The sequence below is a fragment of the Mus musculus genome, chromosome 9, assembly GCF_000001635.26.
Source record: "Mus musculus strain C57BL/6J chromosome 9, GRCm38.p6 C57BL/6J".
NCBI lineage: Eukaryota > Metazoa > Chordata > Mammalia > Rodentia > Muridae > Mus > Mus musculus.
Window position 1 is genome coordinate 99,788,946 of NC_000075.6, and position 21,293 is coordinate 99,810,238.

The window sequence follows — 21,293 nt, forward strand, 5'->3', positions numbered from 1 at the left end:
GAGAAAAGAGAGAACAATGAATCGAAGTCAAGAATAAAGGAATAACAGAAATCAAGGAAACAGAAAAATCATCAACGAAGCTGAAAATCAGCTTCTTGTAAGGACAGTAAAAGAGACAGATCTAGCGTGAAGCAAGGAGGGCATTCCCAGTACCAGGAACTGACAAATGTATACCCAGGTGTCCACTGAAAGAGACCCCTCAGGATTGCCATGCTTGCCTGGCTCCATGCACTGAAACCTCACAGCTTTGATAAACACAAGTCAATAATTTGAGCACAAATGGCCACAGGTTTATCCAGTGAAATAATGTGGCTGGTCGGACAACTCTTTTGGAATGAAAATTTAAAAATTTTCACAAAAAGTAAACTGCCTGATCCAGGTTGGTTTGCTGAAAATTCCTGCCACACATTTAAAAGGAAATTAAAAACCCTCTAGAAACTCAGGGGGATCCCTTGTGTGAGAGAATTTCCTGAGTAGGCACAAATGCACAAATGCATGAACACACACACACACACACACACACACACACACACACACAGACCTACCTACTGGAATCTGTGAAAGATCAAACTAGTGATTGCAGCAGAGTGTAACTTAGTGAACTAGTTCCTGTTTATTGGGGTTGCTAACAGTGGTATGGGTAAGGCATTACTTCCACAACCAGGAGTGGCTCGAAAACATCTACATCTCCTGCAGCTGGGCAATATGGGCAATACCTCCCCAAAGCTGCAGCCATGCAGCTCTCTGCTTGCATGCAGTGCTGCAGGTGGGCAGATCTCTAGGCAGCTTGCCTGGCTGGCCTGTCCACCTCCAGCTGCCCCTTTCTGTTTCTGCAGCCCTGGGAGAGAAGCTCTCAGATGTTACAAGTTTCAGCTTTCCCAGACATGTGAAGTGTGTTTGCTTCTCAGGGGAGTCTCACGTGTCTCCCCTCCCTCCTGGAGGGAGCATTTCAATTCAGATGAAATTGCTAGAAGACCTTTCTCACCTTGTTTAGGGAAGGTAATAATGCTCTTATGCCAAACTCAGAAAAACAGAGCCCTCTGCAGGAAAGTACAGGCCAACGTTCTTTATGAACACATGAACCCAAATCCTTAACAAAATACTAATGGATAGAACTCACGAATGGGGCATAAGCATCTGTTTGTGTACACACCAGGGTAAACTATTTAAACTTAAAGGGAAGGGGATCCTGTCATTTGCAACAACACAGATGAACCTGAGGCTGTAGAATCAAGCACAGAGAGACAACTTAGATGTGGGCTACTAAGAAGTTAAAACTCTCCGAACTAAAAACCAGGACAGTGGTTGCAGAACTGGGGGTGACATTGGGGAGATATTGATCAAAGAGTACATAGGTTCACTTAGACAAGATGTGGAGAGGGTCTGGAGGTCTATTGCATAGCGTGATGGCTATAATTAAAAATAATGGATTATATGCTTGAAAACTGCTAGGAGAGCAGATCTTAGGTGTTTTCACTGCAAAAAGTGTTGCGTTAGGTACTCAATATGGTAATTTGCTTGATTCAAGCAAATTACAGTGTTACATATATCAGAACATTCATCGTATACCATAAATATGTGTCAATTAGGCTTTGACAAAGCAGAAAGAAGGAGGAGGAGGGAGAGAGAAGGAGGAAGAAGAGAAACTAAAGGAAGAAGAGGAAGAAGAGAAGAAAAAGGAGGAGGAGGAGGAGGAAGAGGAGGAGGGAGAGGAGGAGGGAGAGGAGGAGGGAGAGGAGGAGGGAGAGGAGGAAGAGGAGGAGGAAGAGGAGGAGGGAGAGGAGGAGGGAGAGGAGGAAGAGGAGGAGGAAGAGGAGGAGGGAGAGGAGGAGGAGGAGGAGGAGGAGGAGGAGGAAAGGCTCTTGTTTCACCCTGTATCTGCTTTTAGTGTCTTGGTCACTGTGAAGTTGAACAGCAGGGTCTAGAGTAGGAGCCAGAAGACATCCCTCACAGGCTGCCTAGTCAACCTTCCTCTAGTGCTTAGCTCCCTTGAGAGCAGTCTTGCTATGTATCTTCCACGGAAGCACCTCCAAGTCCCCCGTCTGTAACACAAGAATGGCATCTTTTGTAAGAGACAGAAAAGGCAAGTGGGTGTCCATTTTGCTTGCCTATTCCAGCAGATATGGTTCTTCAAAGATGAGGCAGGATGGGGCAGGAGATAGAAAGGCAAGGATGCTTGTAGATAGAGCTAATGGAAGTTTACCGTAGCCTTCCAAACTTCCTTCAAGGAGAGGCCTACAAAGCCGTTGTTTGTTCTCTAATGTCTCTCACTTAAAATTTTTATTGCATTTTATTGATTGATTGACTCTCTCTCTCTCTCTCTCTCTCTCTCTCTCTCTCTCTCTCTCTGTGTGTGTGTGTGTGTGTGTGTGTGTGTGTGTGTGTGTGTGTGTTTGGATCAGAGGGCAATCTTGGGTACTGTTCATCAACTTCTACCTTTTGGACACAGGGTCTCCTTTATGCTCTTACTCATCAGGCTGGCCCAGAAGAATCTGGGCATTCTCCTGTCTCTACCTTCCGTCTCTCTGTAGGGTCACCATAATTACCGACTCTCAGGTTCTGCGTGGCTTGTGAATTGGAACTCAGGTCCTTATACTTGTATGGCAAGACCTTTGGCTGCCTGAGCCACCTCCCGACCCGCCCTCTATACAAGTTCAGAATATCATGATCAATTTCTTTTGCCTACAATAGGATGAAACTTCTTTATTAATTGTGGAAACTATAACAAGGTCTAGGAAAGACAAAACAACAGGGTGTTTTTGTATTAAAGAGCAAGTGTCTTGTTGATGTAACCAGATGTGCTTTGGCTTTTTGTTTTTACATATTCATTGGATTTCATTGTTCAAAGTGATCATGGAAGATTTCTGGCCAAGCTTTGCAAAGCGATGTCATACTGGCCTCATTCCAAGGAAATTAATAGTCTTCTGTGGCTTTTCTTTCCCTTAGCTGGGGGCTTCTAGGCAAGGCCACTGGTGCTGCCCCCTCTATGAATTACAGGGTGGTTGGGGCCTCCACTATTTCCATTGTAGAGCATTCTGTCTTTCATTTAAAAATTGCCTCTTATGAGTATTATTCTCTGTTCTAAAAAGATGTCATTGTTTCACTTCTGTTCCACACTCCTTCTGTGTTCAAGGTCGCTAGTTACTCTATTATTCCTGTACACAATCTTTTCATACTTCCTTTCCAATCTGTCTCAGTTCAAGGACTCACATTCTCAGTACGCTCCATAAGTCTCGTTATTTCTTCTCAGGAGAAACAGTCTCCATCACGTCTCTTTCTTTACTGGCTTCCGTGTATTCAATTCCTCCTAATGCATGGTTGTGTGGAATGCAGGCAGGCCTTGTTTTATGGTGGGTTTTGTTTGAGGCAGGGGCAGGATTTTGCTTAGTGGTTCCTTAGGATTGGCAACAATGGAAGTTTATTAACTGGGTACTGGAGAATTGGCTGCTCTTGTCTCTTATCTAGCGCCAGGGACTGGGATTCTAAGTTTCCAGGAGGTGAGAAATAAGGAGGGTTATAACAGAAACATGGAATGGTCGAACAATAAGATTAAATGGACCTGGAGCTTTGTGGGAGTTCAGAAAGCAAAAGGATTGCTCCTTCCAAAGCAAAATCCAAGACACTCTGAAATCACACTTCCATCAAAAACACCAGTGCCATTTTATTGTGAGACCCTCCCATCGCTGTTTACAGTAAGTACCAATTAATGATAGTCTACCACACATTGCCTCTAACCAGGGGAAACAGTAATTAAAATCCCCATTTTACAAAAGCCACAATCAGACAGCTAGTAAAGAATGGATCTATTTAATCCCAAGCCACTCATCTTTCCAGACTCTGCTCCCTCACAACGCAGCATGCAACGCTGATATATGTGCCAGGCTGGCCTTTCTGTTTGAGTACTCATCATAAGAGGAACTATTTTAGTGAAATATGCAGAATCATGCTCTATAAAGGGAGTGCTGGAATGTGCACTGCCTCATTATCGCTGTGAGAGCCATGCTGAAGAGCCGCGAGACCCTCTGCAGACAGTCTCAAACTTGCGATGCTTCTGCTTATAATTTCTTTTCAGGTTTATTGACTTGCTACTTTAATTATACATATTTGAGCGAGTATAGTGTAATCATTTGAAACATGTGTGCAATATGTAATGGCCAACTTGGCATATGCTTATGACTATTTTGACCTTAGGGTGGTATAAAAAGAGAAACTATACTTTGAATTTTCTATTTGTTTGATTTTTGTTTTGAGATGGGATCTCACTCTGTCTGGCTGTCCTGGGAACTCACTATGTAGACGAGGCTGGCCTTGAGCTCACAGACATAGGTCTGCTTCTGCCTCTCAAGTGCTGGTGTTAAAGGTGTTTGTCACATTGCTCCTGCTCTCCTTTTCTTTTTCTGCAATTACAAGCAGGAGCAGTGCGCTATCATCCAGTGAGGTTATCGTAGGGGAAGACAGCCTCAAAGCTCTATATTCATGGTGTGTCCATTGGCTGGAAGTGGATGTAGTGTAAGTTGGGTATGCTGAGTCCAGTTATGACTTGTGATCTTTCTGGCATCTGACATGTTTGTCAGGATGTACCCATGGTAAGCTGAGATGCTATCACTTGAAGATTAACCCTGTTCTGTGCTACCACCACCCTCATGCCAAGCCTGGGGGATGTGTCTCATCATGATACACGCCACAATACTTCTAGCTGTGGGAACCTGCAGAGGCACTTAGCTGTTGTGAGCCTCATTTTCTGCATTTGCAAAATGGAGGGGAAAATGGGTCTGTATGGCACACTAAACCTGGCAGCCTTCTTTCCTCACTTTAAAACTGGAAAAGTGACAGAAAAATCACCTTGAAATCACAATAACATTCTAGGAAACAAGAAAGGGCAGTGTCAACCTATCAGAAAATGGACAGCTCCACCCAAGTCAGAATGCCAATGAAACCTGATGGAGAACTTAAAGCTCAAAGAGCATTCTGGAAAGTTTAGTTCTAGGAGGTGGAAGGGATTAGAGGAAGGCAATGCTAGGTCAAGAGTTCAAAGCCAGAGGGGGTAAAGGTCTATGGCAGGTAGGGAGAGCCATAAAGAGCTCCCTAAGGCTGGTATTTGAAGGTAAAGGAAGGACCTGCAATGGAAGAGAACTGGAAACAGTTCAGGCAGGGGGCAGCGTGTGTGAAGATGGAGATCAGAAAGGAGTATGTTGGGGGGCAGGGAGGGGCAGAGGGAGCTGGCCAGGCAGAGTAGGGTCAGTGCACTGGGGTTGGAGATGATTAGCAACCGTTCGAAGCCTCTATGTCCCTGGCGGACACGACATGCTGTAAGGACTTTGGGGGTGTAAGAACCACGCCCTTTGGTGCTAATGACTTACTTCTTTCTGAGTTTGTCATGAATGTCAGTGGATCTTTACCTCCAGCCTTACATTTTGTCCCAGAAAACCAAGTAGGTATGATGAGAGATCTGTCACATTCCTCACTCAGAGTTGAATATGGGCACACTCCTCTAAAGGAGAGGAGACGGGTCACAACCTGAGAGACACATGGGCAACGCGGTGACATTCATCGAATGGCTGTTCACCGTGATCCTGACTTTGCTTGAGCCCAATTGCCTTTCTTGTCACATACGCGCTGTTGCGGAAGGATGGTGGGTGGTTGTGGGTAGAATACCGTACTAGCAAAACCGCATAGAGAACCTGTATTCTCTCTGACAGTGAGGTCTGATAACCCACTTATATCTGCAGTTTTTAGAGCTGAAGTGGGCCATTGAGAATACGTTTAAGAAGTAAGTATGGAGTAGCATTTTGAGTGTGGACTGATAACAGTGCCTCACTTATCAGCAGTAAATTGCATGCTGCAGGGCAGAACTGGATGGGAGGTCTAGTGGACAGTGATTTCCACGTTCTCTCTCAGTCAGGAAGGGCTTAGTTGCGGAAAGGCAGGGATATTTGGAAAACGCAAGAGGCTGAAGATTGGTTAGGAAGTGGGAATGGCCAATGCACTTCATTACTTTCAGGGATGCTCCCATAGTGTCCGTAAAGCAAATAACTGGCCTCAGCTCCATGATGGGTCACAGCGTGTGGGAAAGCTCAGTGGTCAGCCATCGGGATGGAACAGTGACAGGCTCTTGTCACCAAGCCCGAGGACCTGAGTTTGACCCCTGGGGTTTACGTGGTGGAGAAGAACCGGCTCCCGTGAGTTGTCCTCTGACCTCACTCAAGCCTTGGCACACGCACATATAATAAATTCAGTAAAAATTTTTAAAAGGGAAAAAGCAAACCAGTTCAACGTGAATTATCTCTCTCACAAGGCTGAGAGACATAGAAGGGAAAAATCAGGAGACTTCTACAAAACCAGTCCGTCCGTCCCCCCCTCTGCCCGAGACAGGGTTTCTCTGTGTAGCCCTGGCTGTCCTGGAACTCACTTTGTAGACCAGCTGGCCTCGAACTCAGAAACCCGCCTGTCTCTGCCTCCCAAGTGCTGGGATTAAAGGAGTGCATCACCACCGCCCGGCAAAACCAGTGTTCTTCAGTGTTTAAGTATCTTAGTCTGTTGGGACTGCTATGGTAAAATATACATTAAACTGTGTAAGTTAAACAACAGAAAGTTGCTTCTTATAGAAGCCAATTCAGGGTCAGGAGCATACACATCCTTTGTAGTCAGACATCTTCTGCATAGTGTACTTTCTATGCAGGCTACAGCACATTGTGAACTGTACGTGTGACAGAAGGGGAGAATTTTGGTTTCTTTGGCCTCTTACAAGGGCACTAACTCCACTCATGACCACCCTACTCTCAAAACCTGACCACTATCCAATGCTGTCACATTGGAGATCCGGTTTTGACATATGATTTTGGGGTTGAGGGACACACAAACGATCAGGGCGGTCAGCGTTGCCCCAGAAAGCACAGAAGTGACAGAGAATTGCGCTCATGTAGATAAGAACTTCCTAAGTGACTTCGGGCTATGCTTCCTGTCTTCATGTTCCTGCCTGAGCAAGGAATTGCAGGGGCTCATATTTGTCAAAAAAGGCAATTGCCCAAAGTCTCCTGCCCCCAGCCCCACTGAGTAGGTCATCCATCATGATCTCAGCCATGAAGGAAGAAGTCGTGGCTATGATTGAGTATAGCTCCTTTCCTGTGGCCCATAGAACATGGAAGCCCTTTTCTCACGGCATGAGCAGTAAAAGCCCATAGGAGGAGGGGGGGGGGGAGAGGAGGAGGAAGAGGAGGAGGAGGAGGAAGAGGAGAAGGGGAAGAGACAGGAGAGAGGGGGAGAGGAAGAGGGAAGAGGGAAGAGGGAAGAAGGGAACCAGTGGCATAGCAATTAGTTAAAGCCTTTAGTTCTATGGTAGCAAGTCATCTGCCATGAGTCCTACTAGGGATGAGAAATTCTTCAGCATTGCACACATATTAGGAGAAAATTTTGTCCAATCAGATAGCTCCATCTCAACCAAAGGAGATTCTTAGAGTCTTGATTATAATAGAAAGAATTCTATCTTTTTTTTTTTTAAAGAAAATTACTTAAGGTCAATCTCTAATTTCTAAGTCTTAAAGAAGCATGCTTGTTGGGGGAGGGGGTAATCTAGGTCCCTGTCTGGGGACTGCACCATTCTGCATTCTTCGAATTTGCTTTTCAGGTTAGCTACCCTCGGGTCTCTGTTTTTGTTTGTTTGTTTGGACTGAAAGTGCAATTAAATCTCACAGGCTGCTAAATTGAGGCACATTCTCAACGCAGAGGATGCCTGGCCCTGGCTCACACCAGCATTTGAGTCCGAGGGATGATCTCAGCCTGTCCATACTCCACAGAAGAAAATCATGAAATCTCTTGACTGTGTAAAACAGTAACATGGTCAGTGATGTGCAAAACATTCGTAGAAACTGTGAGTTCATTCTACCCCAAACACCAGGGGCCAAGGCACAAGGGTCAGACGTGAGGCGTGTGACTCTCAATGTCAGGGCAGCCACCTTTTTTGCAGGGACCTGGTTCCCTGCTAGATTTGGTGGAAAGTCTTTCTTTCTCACTTTAGCTGTGGCATCCCATTCCTCCAGACTCCAGCCCACACTGCCGCAGCCTCTGGGAAAGCAGGCTGGCTTTGCTTCCAGCTGCTCCCTGTCCCACACTGCTTCCTCCTCCTCCTCCTCCTCCTCCTCCTCCTCCTCTTCCTCATTATTCTTATTGGCCAGCTTTGTTTGTAGCACAAGGACATGAAGAAGACATTCTTCCCCTTCTCCAGTCATTGTCACTAATTGAAATGGGAAACAAGACAACGCTCCAGAAGAAAAGCTTATTATGGGCTGCCTTGTTGGAAGAAAATGAATCACCTAAGCAGATAGGTTTCCATGATCTCAGGCAAACCTCACTCTTTATTCTATACAACCCCGTCTAATTGTTCAAGAAATGTTCATCTGTTTCATAATGGAACAGCTACAATGGAAGTGTTGTGAAATCACTGAAAAGTTTATTCAAGGTTTGTTCCTGAAAGCCTAGCCACAATGCGTGGGCTTTGGGGAGTTAATAGAATTGGCTCTCATTGAAATTGTGCGGATAACAAATTTCCCTAACATGCATCCTTTTAAATATGCGTGTTGATGGAAGTCTGAATTGGCATTTGGCAGATGCAAAGCACTAACAAAAGAGGTGAATTCCCAGCTCTGCTGTTAGCCGCTCCCTGGTTGCTCTGTCCTCAGAGTAGAACACTAGAGACACCCAGGGTTCCCATGACACCAAGCCGCTTGTAAACATGGGGATATTGAACGCTGTCCTCAAAGTACAAAGACACAGAGAGGGGAGAGAAAACCATCCCACGAAGCCCAAAGAAAAACACCCAGGCAAGGATGAATGGGCAGACACACAATGCAGCAAAGGACAAGCCATCCTGGTACGAAATTCCTTCCAGTGAATGATATTGGGATGGAGAGGCAGCTCAGTGACGACATAATTGTTTAGCATGGATATAGCTTGTACCCAGTACAAAAAAAAATTAAGCGAAGAAAAACATATAAACAATATGTCTGATGTCTAGACTTTTATATACTACTTAGTTCTTGATGACTAGCAGTTGGAATATATTTCTGCCCTTGGCAAGTCGAGTTTGATCCATTTGTTTACCCATTCTCTGAACAAATACATGCATTTGGACTGCAGCCATTGAAAGGTGCTGAAAGTCTTAAGGTATCAAATAGAGGAAAGATCTGTGAGCTGAGGGCATGTGTAGAAAAGGGGGAAAATTTCCAAGTTTGACATCTGGGGAGCCGATTTGGCATTGGTTCTTTGCCTCTGTGCACCTTCTGTGTGTCCTCTGAGTCTTACTTAGAACCCCCCTTTCTAGAAACTTCCCTTGGATTGTTAAGCAGTGAATGTAAGGGTCGTTCTCTTTGCTTCATTTAACATTCCTAGGTACCACAGTACCAGGGGCCGTTGTAACCCGATTTTTTTCCCTTTCTATTCCCATAATAAAGAAATACATGGTGGATTACACACTACGTTTTCTTAGCAGTCTGCCCACTGACAGGCGAAATCTCTGTCCCCTGGAAGGCTCCATGACTGCTTTTACTAATACAATATAGCAGGTATGATGCTCAGGCCACCACCTTCAATCTACTTGAATGTGCACTCATTGGAGGCTGTGTTGCCCTTTTGATAAAACTGCACGTAGGTAACCAGGTTGACAGTCCTGGATGAGCCCAGTTTTCTAGCCATCCTTTCCTAGGTATAAGAGAAACAGACAAAACCATCTTGGGGGTCTTCATAATTTGGATATTAAAAACAATGATATTGGTTTACCATACAAAGCAAGTAGGTCACACACATGACCCCTGCATGAAATTAAAAATAAAAACCAAACAAACCATGAAGTACAATCAAATGCTTTCGGCTCCTAAGTTTTGAGGTAGTTTATCGCTCAGCAGTAATAGGGACCAAGAGCACAGATGTCAGTGCTCCGACCCCCTCTCCAGTGCAGTCTTTTTATTTGCTTCCTCTACTTATGCCAGCATTCACCTGATTTCATTAACAGCATAAGATCATTTTGGTGGCCCTGGTGTAGCCAGACAGCCATGGAATGATGGCTCTTCTACTTAACACAGGAAGAAGTCATTTTTTTTCCCCTTTCAGAGGCACATCCTTGGGTCAGAAGGGAGTTGTCCACATAATGCTCCGAGTGTGTGCGTGTGCGTGTGCGTGTGTGTCCTGCTTATTGTTAGAGATACATGTTTCACTAGCAAACTTCATTTTCCATCCTCAATAGAGCTTTCTCTTTTTCTTTCAGTGGGGACTATAGAAACCATTTCAAGGCAAAGCCTTGTCTATCGCCTTTGTTTTTCCCTCGTTATTCCGTTGGTGCCTTCACCTGGCATTCGGGGCCAGCATTTCTTGAGGAGGTCGGCATTGTTCCTCCTTCTCGGGCCTGGCAGAACGCTTGAAGGGTCAGTTGGAAATGAAGCTTCTATTATCTGTGATCTGCCTCACCCCCTAAGCTGGTCCAGCCCTACACTAAGGCTCAGCCAAGCATGAAGAAAACTAATTGTCCCCACTCTCTGCTCTGCTGCACACCAACCCCACTGCGAGTGCTTCCCTCAGCCCCCCACCCATCACAGAAAACCTCCTCTAAGCTGAGGAACAGAGGGGCACGTTCCCAGGGACCGACTGCTCTGCTCTGTTCAGCGCGTGGTGCAGGAGCAGCCAGTGACTAGAATCTGTCCCAGAGCTTCTCAGGGAGTTAACAATGTCATGGAAGGGGAGGAGGGAGGGAGAGGAAGCCTCTGGCTGCGTGTTCCCCATAATTGCAATGGGCATAGGAAAGGAGACTAGATTAATTTGCCTGATGAATTATGCATCACTTCCGCATGCCGCCCTCCCAGCTCCAAACCTTTATCGCTCGCATTGCTTGAATCCAGCCACCTCGCCGCCTTGAAAGCTCTTGTCCAAGGAGGACCAGGGAAGCCTTTGGCTCGATCGTTAAGACCATTTAACAGAGTGCTCCAGGGAAGTCTATAGGATTACAGAAATGTGAGCTGTATTAATAAAAACAAACAGGCACGGGCCGAGGGTGATTCATCAGAAACAAGCCCAAGAGCTGTACTATGATAGGAAACTCCGATGTCCTTTTGTAGTCTAGGACCAAATAAAGGTAAACACAGTAGCAGCAATTACTTTGTTAGCCGTGTTTTAACTGACACCACGAGAAAGAAAGTCTTTATTGTCAAATGTATGAGCAACAGGAAGGCCACAGCTGTGGGAATGGCTGGCTGTTAACCGCCTGTTGGCTGCTTTGGTCTCTCAGCTGCTTTCTCTGGTCCGTCAGGTATCTGTTTACCCGGAGAACTTTTCCACTGTGGCTCTGAAAAATCTGACCCTTCCGTGGGTCCTCGCGTGCCCTAAAAGACCTTGCTGCCCCGCTTTCCGGATTGATATGAAAAGACTCCTTTGGAGTAAACGAGAGGCGGTGTTTCTTTCAGAAGGTTGCCCTTGGAGAAGGGGGCGGTGGAGATGGGGGTGGGGGATGGGTAGCTCCTGTCTCAAAACCAAAACAGAACTACTGGAGTGGGACCCAAGGTTTTGCTTTTTCTGGCAGAGCTTAGGTGAGGAGTAAAATTAATCAAAGAAACAGATTCAGTTAATGAAATTAGAGTGGCATTTAACATAAATAAAGCTTTTTTTTTTTTTTTGGAACAGTTGTATTTCCGTTTGCGCCATGCCGTTCATTCGTTATAAACATATCATTTAGTGATTTAGTGCGTGTATAAAGTTTTAACAATTTACAGTAAAGTTTTAGAATCGTTTCATCATCTCAGTAAAAGAAACCGTGTACTCTTTAGCTATGGTCCCAGTTCAAGGCAACTGCCAGTTTGTTTTTGGCCTGTGTATATTTACAAATTCTGATGTTGCATTTAAATAAAACCACAGAGGGCTTCCAGTGGCTGACTTCGGCTAACTTAGCACGATGTTTTTAAGTTTCACCACAGTCCAGCACAAATCGTACTTCATTCTTTTTTTCCGTAGAGGAGTAAGTAAATTTCTGTTGTCTGAATCTACCCAATCAACTGCAATGGCATTGCTTGATGATTTTGTAGTCTTTTTATTCTGGGTCTTTATGTTTTCTGCCTCTGTAGGAAGAATCTCACATCAAGTTGGCAGGCAAATTTTATGGGAATGCCCTGGGCTACCCGAAGGTTTGCATAAAATTCTAAGAAAGAAATGGGTTCTAGGTTATTCCGAGGTGGGGATCATAGCGAACAGGGAGGCCTTAATTTATTTCTTAAAATGTGCAGAGGGAGCTTTACAAAATTAGCTCCCTTTCAAAGCACCGCATTTTAAAAGCATTTTGCGTTTGAACTCGTCTTCTGTTCAACAAACACAAGCTAAGTGTTTATTCTGTTAGAGCAACCAACCTCAAGGACTTAAAAAAATCCAAGGAAAAAACATCTAGCAATCGTAGATGAACCACAAATCAAGCAACAAAGATGATAGAGACAATATAAGAGGATATTAAACAACAACAACAACAACAACAACAACAACAACAGTCAGTCAGATGAACAGTCAGAACCAGAGGCATAAATTAGCTGGGTGTTGGAAGCTGGGGGGTGGGGGGGTGGGGGGTGGGGGAGGGGGTGGGGGAGGGGGGACTTTAGCTTGTTCCTATTTCACCAAAACCATAGACTGGCATTCAAACCATTATTTCAACCACACCTCTTTTGTTATGGGAGGTAGCCATAGGTGTTCTTCTGTGGATGTCTGTGCTCCCAGTGGACCTTTCCTCGTCTGTGTGTAAAGTGAGGGATTGACACTCTGCACTGTCTCATAAGAGGAAGTAGAGAATGGGATGTCTCCAGAGACTCACTTTGCACCCTGATCCTGGAAGGGTCATCTAATCCCTCCCCAAAAGATTTTTTTTTTTAGTGGTAAGACTACAACTTATCTTGCATTGTGTAAGAAAAGACAGAATCTGAGTGGACAAGCCAATATTACAAAATGTCTTGCAATCAGCAGGCAATAGCTAATGGGACTTACTAGCTCCACTGATATCAGCAACTTCCAGGCAATGAGAACAGGACGTCCTGGATACTTTGTAGTTTATTAACTGAGCACTTACTATGTGCCGAAAGACAGGAGAACATGAAAGACAACCTGGATACTTTGTAGCTTATTAACTGAGCACTTACTATGTGCCGAAAGACAGGAGAACATGAAAGACAAAGAGCCCGGTTGGCTCTGACCATGTTTTGAGGAGCCCAGCCTATCCTACATGAAATGAATAGTGACCAGGATAAGATACTATCTCCATAGCTGTCCCTTGCTATCCCCGTAGCCAGTGGTTTGTCCTTCTCGCAAGGTTCTGAGTGCATTCTCCTTTGGATATCAAGTATTAGGTTGAGTTTTATCTTCTCCACCAGATGGTGATGTCCGTGAGTATGGGGACTGTGTTCTTTCATATTTAAAATCTAGCCTTATCAGGGAGTTCCCTATGAAACCATGCCGTTTCTCTGGTTATCTTTTCTTTCCCTTTCTCTTTGGGGTTATTTGTGATTTGATAGAGCTTCATTTTGAAAGCCTCTTGAGCCGTATATTCCTTTCAAGGCACAGCCCTGGAGCCACCACTGTATTTATTACCTTGGAACGTTCAGGTTTTGAATTTCCTGAGGTCCAGGGTGCTGCTCTGTTCCTGTGGTTGATGTGGTGGGCCACTTGCTCGTCTCTGGTGGCCGTGCCTCTCTCTCATATTGATTAGCAAACATGAAATGCTCTTTATACCCATTGTTTTCATTACTTTTGGAACAAAATAATTGAAAGAGAGGCAAGCCACGTGTCCTTTCTCTTGGAGGACAGGTCTTTGCACGGAGCTGTGGATGACTAATGTACTAATGTTTCCCATTCTCGGATACGAGAATCTTGATGTTAGAGAGCCCTGGTCGGTCCTGCTCAGCCACCCTAAGTCTGTAGGTCAATCTGAGACTCCACTCACTCCAGAAAGTGAGAGGTTCTCTAACAATGAATTCCCTTAGCCTGGACTAAGCAGATAAATTAGAAGGAATGTGTCTATGAGTGTATCTGAGAGGGTAATGTATTGAAAATGTCCCCGTGTGTGAGTGTGTGTGTGTGTGTGTCATAGGAATGACAAAGAACAACTCAGAGCTCACAAAGAGAATTCAGTGAAAGGCTTTCAGAGACCTCAGCAGTGGCAAGGACAGGGACTAGGTTTCCTTAGGGCCGTTAGACTGCTAACGCCCTTCACTTCCTCCAGCTTGTAAGAATATAGGATCATTTAAGGTCAAATTTCAGAACCTTAAAATAATTCAGATTCTACCTCTCAACCTACTACCCTCATATAGCACCAAGAGAGTCCCCAACTGCACTCCCCGTTACCTGGAGTCATTCATAGGAATGGGAGACTAGTTGTGACATGGGTAGATAACCCAAGTTGGTGTCCACCAAGTTCTAAACCAAATGCCAGTAATCAAGGTGGGCAAAACGTGACTCCAGTCTTAGAGTCCACCAGGCTTACACGTGGCAGGGGTGGAAGGGGAAGTTGCAAGATCAAAGGGAGAGAAAAAAATCGCCAACCTATAATTCTCTGGTATCTATGATGCTGTCTTCTTTTACATGCTCACCTAGCATTTTAAGTCCTGTTATTTAACAGGCTGGGAATTCATGGGGCCAAGTATTTATTGCAATATGCAAATTTTATGTGCGTAACCTGTGCAGCTGGGAATAGGTATTTTCTTAAAGCATTGGGCAATCCTCGAGGAAAAGACTCTAAATCACTTCCCTCTCAGGAATTCTACTTCAACAAAAGGATTCAGGAAGAACTCCAGCCAGAGGCACAGAGGACCAGGGATATAGCGTGGGACAAGATCCTCTTTTGTTCACGGATCTCAGTGTTTGCTTGCTAAGCGTCTCCTCTACATAAAGCTTATGTCCTGGGTGCAGGACACCGATGTGATCCAAATGGATGTGATGGGCAGTTAAACTAGGAAAACCACTCACTGGGCTACCGTGGGGGATGGATGAGCACATAGAATCATATAACAAGGTAACCTCATAGAGCAGGGGGAGCATCGTTCAAGGCTGACGAGAGATGCACAGGGAGAGCCCTATGAAAAGAGTAGAGGAGATGTGTTCAAAGAACTGTATGCACAAAGGCCCAGAGGCAGAAAAGAACACGCAATCAGGGAACTTTATGAGTCTTGGGTTACCGAAGTAGAGACAGCCAGGAAGGAAGAGGAATACATGCAAGGACTTCTCCAGAGCTTTATCCCTGGTCCATCGGAAGTCACTGGGGGCCCTGAATGGGAATGGTCACAAGGAGAAGTGTTGGAATAGCAGCTCTGAAGAGCAGGTATGCACCGTCTTTGTGAGATAACATGACTCCTACAAACGAAGTTGACCCTTTTCATATGTTCTCAGGGCTCTGAAATCTAGGAGAGGCTTTCTGGAGATTGGGGTGGACTGCTGGGAATCCTGGACGGGAGACCTTTCCCTGTGGAAAGGTGTTGTGGCTAAATCCAGGGCAGTGCTGACGAATGCTTTATAGCCACCACGAGGGTTCTGTGTGCAAACAAAGGTGCAGAAATACAATTGAGGAACAGTTCCTTTAAGTGTCTTTGCAAGCTGTGTTACTGGCCTTGATCAAAATGGTCCCACTCAGGGACAGAGGTACACAATGCTATAGTGCCAGGCCTGAGATATTATGTTGATTTGAAGCCAGGAACAGGCTTGGGCTCCTGGCACCATCTAAAAGCTCAGTATGGGCTCTCAGAATTGCCTTGTTTTTGAAATACTACTATTTGCTTGGTTGTATCAAAGATCCATCGGATGGTTTTCTAATTCAGTTCCTATCCACTTCTCCAAAGGGAGTGCTTTTTTTCTCCCCTGAAATGATGGGATTGAATTGTCTCATTATTCATTTAATGTTCATTTCACACATATGGGTAAAGACCCAAGGAGGAACTTTGAAGGCACAGAAAGTGAATCAGATGTAAATCTAGACTTCTTGTAATCCACAGTCATGTAGGAGATACAAGACATGTTGATTCAGTATGTAGGTACGTATGTATGTATGTATGTATGTATGTATGTATGGCTCCATGCTGGGTTCCCAAGACACAGTAATGAATGGTCAACTTCAGGATACTGGCATTAAATAAAGGGGTGTATCAATTGCTGAGTGTGATTTTTCTAAATTTAACTTTTTATCGATTCTTTGTGGATTTTATATCATGGACTCCCTTTGTACCCACCTTCCACCCTTGCAACCTCCTTGTGTCCCCTTTTGTGCACACTTCTTTACTTGCAAATGTTCACTGCAACGAGTCATTGATCTGGTTTGAGGTCTCTGACTCATGCTACTCTATCAATTCTGGATCCTCACCAGGACTTCTCCTTGCTACCCTGATGTTGACCTGTGTCATGGAGATCCTGAAGCTTTGGATCTGTAGGACCAGCTCCTTCATGAGCTCCAACAGTTCTTAGATGGGGTAGATATTGGAGTGGGCCAACTCAAAGCCTTTGATTTGGGCCACGGTAGTAATTAAGCTGCCCTCACACCACAAACTTAGGCTCTCCAGCACTGCCCTGGCTAGCTCACACAATGCCACATCTGCAACCAGAAGGGGCAGTGCCAGCTCTCCTGCTCTCCTGCCCTTGTGGCAGGCTCACCTGCACCCACTTCTGCAGGGCCAGGTCCACTGTGATGTCCAGGTGAGGTTCAGGGCCTGCTCCCCTGAGTGCTGCAGTCTGTGATGGGCAGGGCCAGTTCTCCTGCTCTCATGACTTCCGTAGGTGGCAAAGGGGTGTGGTGTGTGTGCTATTTTTTTTAAACAGTCAGCTCCACGGTTATGGGAGTGGTGTAGAGAGAAGAGGAAGGAGGAAAGGTGGAAGAGAGGGAAAGACTGACATCAAGAAAGAGGAGAGAGAAAGAGTGACAGAGACAGACACACACAGAGAGAGACAGAGAGACTCAGAGTAGAAGCTGAGCCACCAAGGCCTTGCACACTGGATGTGAGGGAGTTGAGGAGAGAGCCATTCCTCAGTGTGACAGTGGGTAAGACTAGAACGAAAATCTTCATGGTAGTGTAAACTGAAGGGCTGATGACAGAAAACCCAGAGATGGTCAGAAAAGACTTCAGAGTAGAGGGAAAAGTCAGGCATTTATTGGCCGAAGCTATCTGGTAGAAAACCTTCCAGGTAGATAGAATAGAATAAAGAACAACTCATAGAAATGAGGGGTCATATAATGGAGTCACACAGAACACTGGAAAGCAAGTCTCTGAGTCTGTGTGCACGTGGATCGATGGATCTCAAAAAGCAATCATAGGTAAAAGGGCAAGCGGCAGCCAGTGAGAGGGCTCAGGAGGGAAAGGAGCTTGCAGCCAAGGTTGACAACCTGAGTTCCAATCCTGGGATCCACAAGGTAGGAACTAAGAACTGATTGCTGCACGTTGTCCTGTGAAATGTCCTTCACATTCGTCTGCACACACATATACAACACACACACACACACACACACACACACACACACACGCACACGCACACACACACCACATACCACACACCACACACACACCACTCATACACACACATACACACTCCCCAACCCCTACACTACACAGGTACACCCCCCACCATACATACCACACACAGTACACACACATATACACAACACACATACACACACACGCACCACACATACCACACATATATCACACACAAATAACACCCAACATACACATATCACACACCACACACAGACACACACAGAGAGAATAAATAAATGCAATAGAAAATTTGCATGCATTACATGTCTTCCTATACAAGTGTGTGTTACATATTCCACATATATGTATGCATACAGGTATAAATATACAGATATGGAGATAAACCTAAAAGGAAGCACACTAAATTCATCCCAGGCTACCTCTGGGTAGGAGGGATTAAAAGAAAGCAGAGTCTCAAGTTTTACCTGCACTGTTTCAGATTCCCCAAAGGGGAGTAAGTGCCCGTCTCAATTCTAGGAGAAACTGGCCTGGGCTGTGGATCGACATATAATATCTATGGGATACACTGGGTGGGAGAGAGAGATTAATTCCAGCTGTGAGGGGTGTAGGAGAGTTCCCAAGGGTGGCAACCTCTGAATAAAACTGGGCCAGATCTAGCCTGGCAGGGCTGGAATGGGCAGGGGTCAGGAACAAGCGGGAGAAAGTACAAGATGGGTAAAGAAAAGTACAGGACTTTTCCTAGGTTGGGTAGATAAAAAGGGGATACTGGAGGTTAGGGAGAAAAGATGGTTTAGGTCTTAGTCATTGGGGCAGAGTGTGTTTGGGGCTCGTTCTGTGGTAGGCAAGTGTTCTATTGTGAGACCATATCCACATTCCCAATTTAGAGGCACTGGGGCTTTGAAGCAACTGAAGGGCTTACCATTGCTGAGGACAAAGGGCAAAACGGAAGTTCAGGGCCAAATCAAAAGGCCACCAAAGTGGTCTAGGGGCTGCACACAGCCTATAGCAGTGTGAACTCCATGGACACAGAAGGCCAGGGTCGAAAGTCATGTTGTGTAGGTTTTACAGTTAACACATATCCGACTTCATAGAAAGGGTCTTATCTGTGACTCCAAACCTTGTGGAAGCAAGATGATCTCAGAAAAACAGAATGCTGTTTCAATGACATTCTCAAGAAAAGCCCCACACTTCTTGGGGAAAAAACCCTATTAATTTAAATACCTAAGCTTCCTGCTAACACTAAGAGATTATAGTATTCCAGCGGGACTTCCTTTGCTTCACAAAAAAATAAACCTGACAGAAGGATTACAAAATTAAACATGGAACAGTACAAGAAGCACTAATTACCTCCCATTCTTTCTTCTCACTCATTAAAACAACTGTTCAGATAAACAAAGCCATGGAATGGAGGAGGGGCAGAAGAGGTGGGTGTATGGCTCAGCTAATCCCAGAGGCTTTGAGAGAGCTGAAACTGGCTCATTCGACACCTGAGAGACAGGAGGCGCCCTTCAAGCAGCTATCACCATGACTTGGGTTACCTCAGGTGGCTCTTTGAATCAGATAGCTTCAGATTGAACGTGTGTGATTCTGCAGAGCTGTCTGGTACCTCATCCTCTCCAACGTGGGCACTGGGTAACTGCCTCTCATCCTCTCCAGGGTGAGCACTGGGTAACTGCCTCTCATCCTCTCCAGGGTGAGCACTGGGTAACTGCCTCTCATCCTCTCCAGGGTGAGCACTGGGTAACTGCCTCTCATCCTCTCCATCGTGGGCACTGGGTAACTGCCTCTCATCCTCTCCATTGTGGGCACTGGGTAACTGCCTCTCATCCTCTCCAGGGTGAGCACTGGGTAACTGCCTCTCATCCTCTCCACGGTGGGCACTGGGTAACTGCCTCTCATCCTCTCCAGTGTGGGCACTGGGTAACTGCCTCTCATTCTCTCCACTGTGGGCACTGGGTAACTGCCTCTCATCCTCTCCAGTGTGGGCACTGGGTAACTGCCTCTCATCCTCTCCAGTGTGAGCACTGGGTAACCGCCTCTTTGGGGGCCCAGGTTCCCAGTTCCTTGACGAAAATCAGGGTGAATGTGAGCATGGATGGAGCCTGATATACCCAGAGCCTGGGCAGAATCCACACTCAATGCCCAACACCTGTGGGTGTGAGATTTATGAATGAGAACCAGATCTGAGCAAGAAGTGAGGGAGGGGGAGGAGAGAAAGAAGGGGAGGGGGAGTTGCCCAAGGGGTGATTTGGGGGGCTGGAACGCACGTGTTGGATTCTGAATAAAGCTCTCCACCCAAATACACACTAGTTTAACCCAGTCTGTTCCTGTAAAATGGCTCCATATCCAATATCATATATGGATCCCTGTTTGGATTTTGGTGTCACAGTTAATGGCTACTCTCCACCCACTTTCCATCAGATAATAATTCTGTTTAGCAAATCTTGGAACAGCACTAAGGAGGCAGACATGTTTAATAAAAAGGCAAGAGGGCAGGGCATGGTGGCACAGTCCTGTATCTGTGCACATAAGAAGCAGAGGAAGGGTGAGTGCTCACGAATTCAGGGCTAGCATGGTCTATGTGGTAAGTTCTAAGCAAAGCTAGGGTTATATAATGAGACCCTGTTTTAAAACACCCCAACCCTAAAACAAACCAAAGACAAACCAAGACAAACCAAAATAAAAAGCCTAGAGAGGACAGAAGGGCAGCAGGAAGTGAGTACCATAGACATTCCAAGGCAGTCAGCCAGGCGTGCGTACCGTCACACCAGATGCGTGTATAAATAAAGACAGACACTGGCTACTTTGGTACAACTCAAGCATCCTGCATAGTTTCCACTGTCTTTTCCCTAGTCAGCAAATGGCCACAAACGCCCCAGCCTATTGGTTAGAGTTGCCAAGTGCATGAAGATGAGTCCTGAGTCTAGTAGTTATTAGAGTCCAGAAAACAGCCAAGAGTTCAGGCAGATAGAGGTTGAAAGAAAAATAGTAGGGCAGGATGAAGAATGGAGATCCGAACAGGATCCCACAGATCTGTCAAAGAAACAGCAAGGCCCCTGGAAAGAGCCATTGAGAAGGAGTGGGCAGAGCACGCTCAGCTCATGCAGCCTAGGGGTAGTCTGCGGTTCGCCTCACACAGAAGAGCAAGCCTTCCCTCCCAACACAGTGGGCACTCATTTATGGAACCCCTTCAGTAGCACAGCCAAGTCAAATTCTCTCTAGGACAGACAGGGCCCACCGAATGAGGCATAACAACAAGCCGGGGACAACTTACATAGTTTCTGAGTAATGCAGCTGCAGTCCAGAGTAAGAGCCAAACGTGTTGGGTTTTATTTTTTTTTTTTGTCTTTTGTCTTTTGTTTTGTTTTTTTTTTTTAAATCCTGCATCTAACAACACAGAGAGCAGTGTCTGTCATGCCTGAGAATGGCAATAGACATGGGAAGATGCGGAAATCTACAAGCTGCAGTAGAAGAAAGATCAGCCAAGGGTTACAGATGCAGAAAAGATCCAGGTAACAGAGTTAGCAGAGAGACAAGGAGGTTGTTATGATTTAACACTTGTCCAAGAAGGCAGGGGCAGATGTGAGCATGGTAAAGAAACCCACTGAATGCTAGAGATGGGATTCTAAGCAGAAAAGACAACAAAGGAAAAAATGTTAATGATCTGGGAGACATAGTGGTAGGAAGCATCCAAAACCAAACACGTAGTGAAAACATCAGACTCACAGAAAAATTCAGACACAGAATACTAACATGTAGGGAAAAACTCAAGTGGTATGGTATATATATATCACATACATACATATGCAG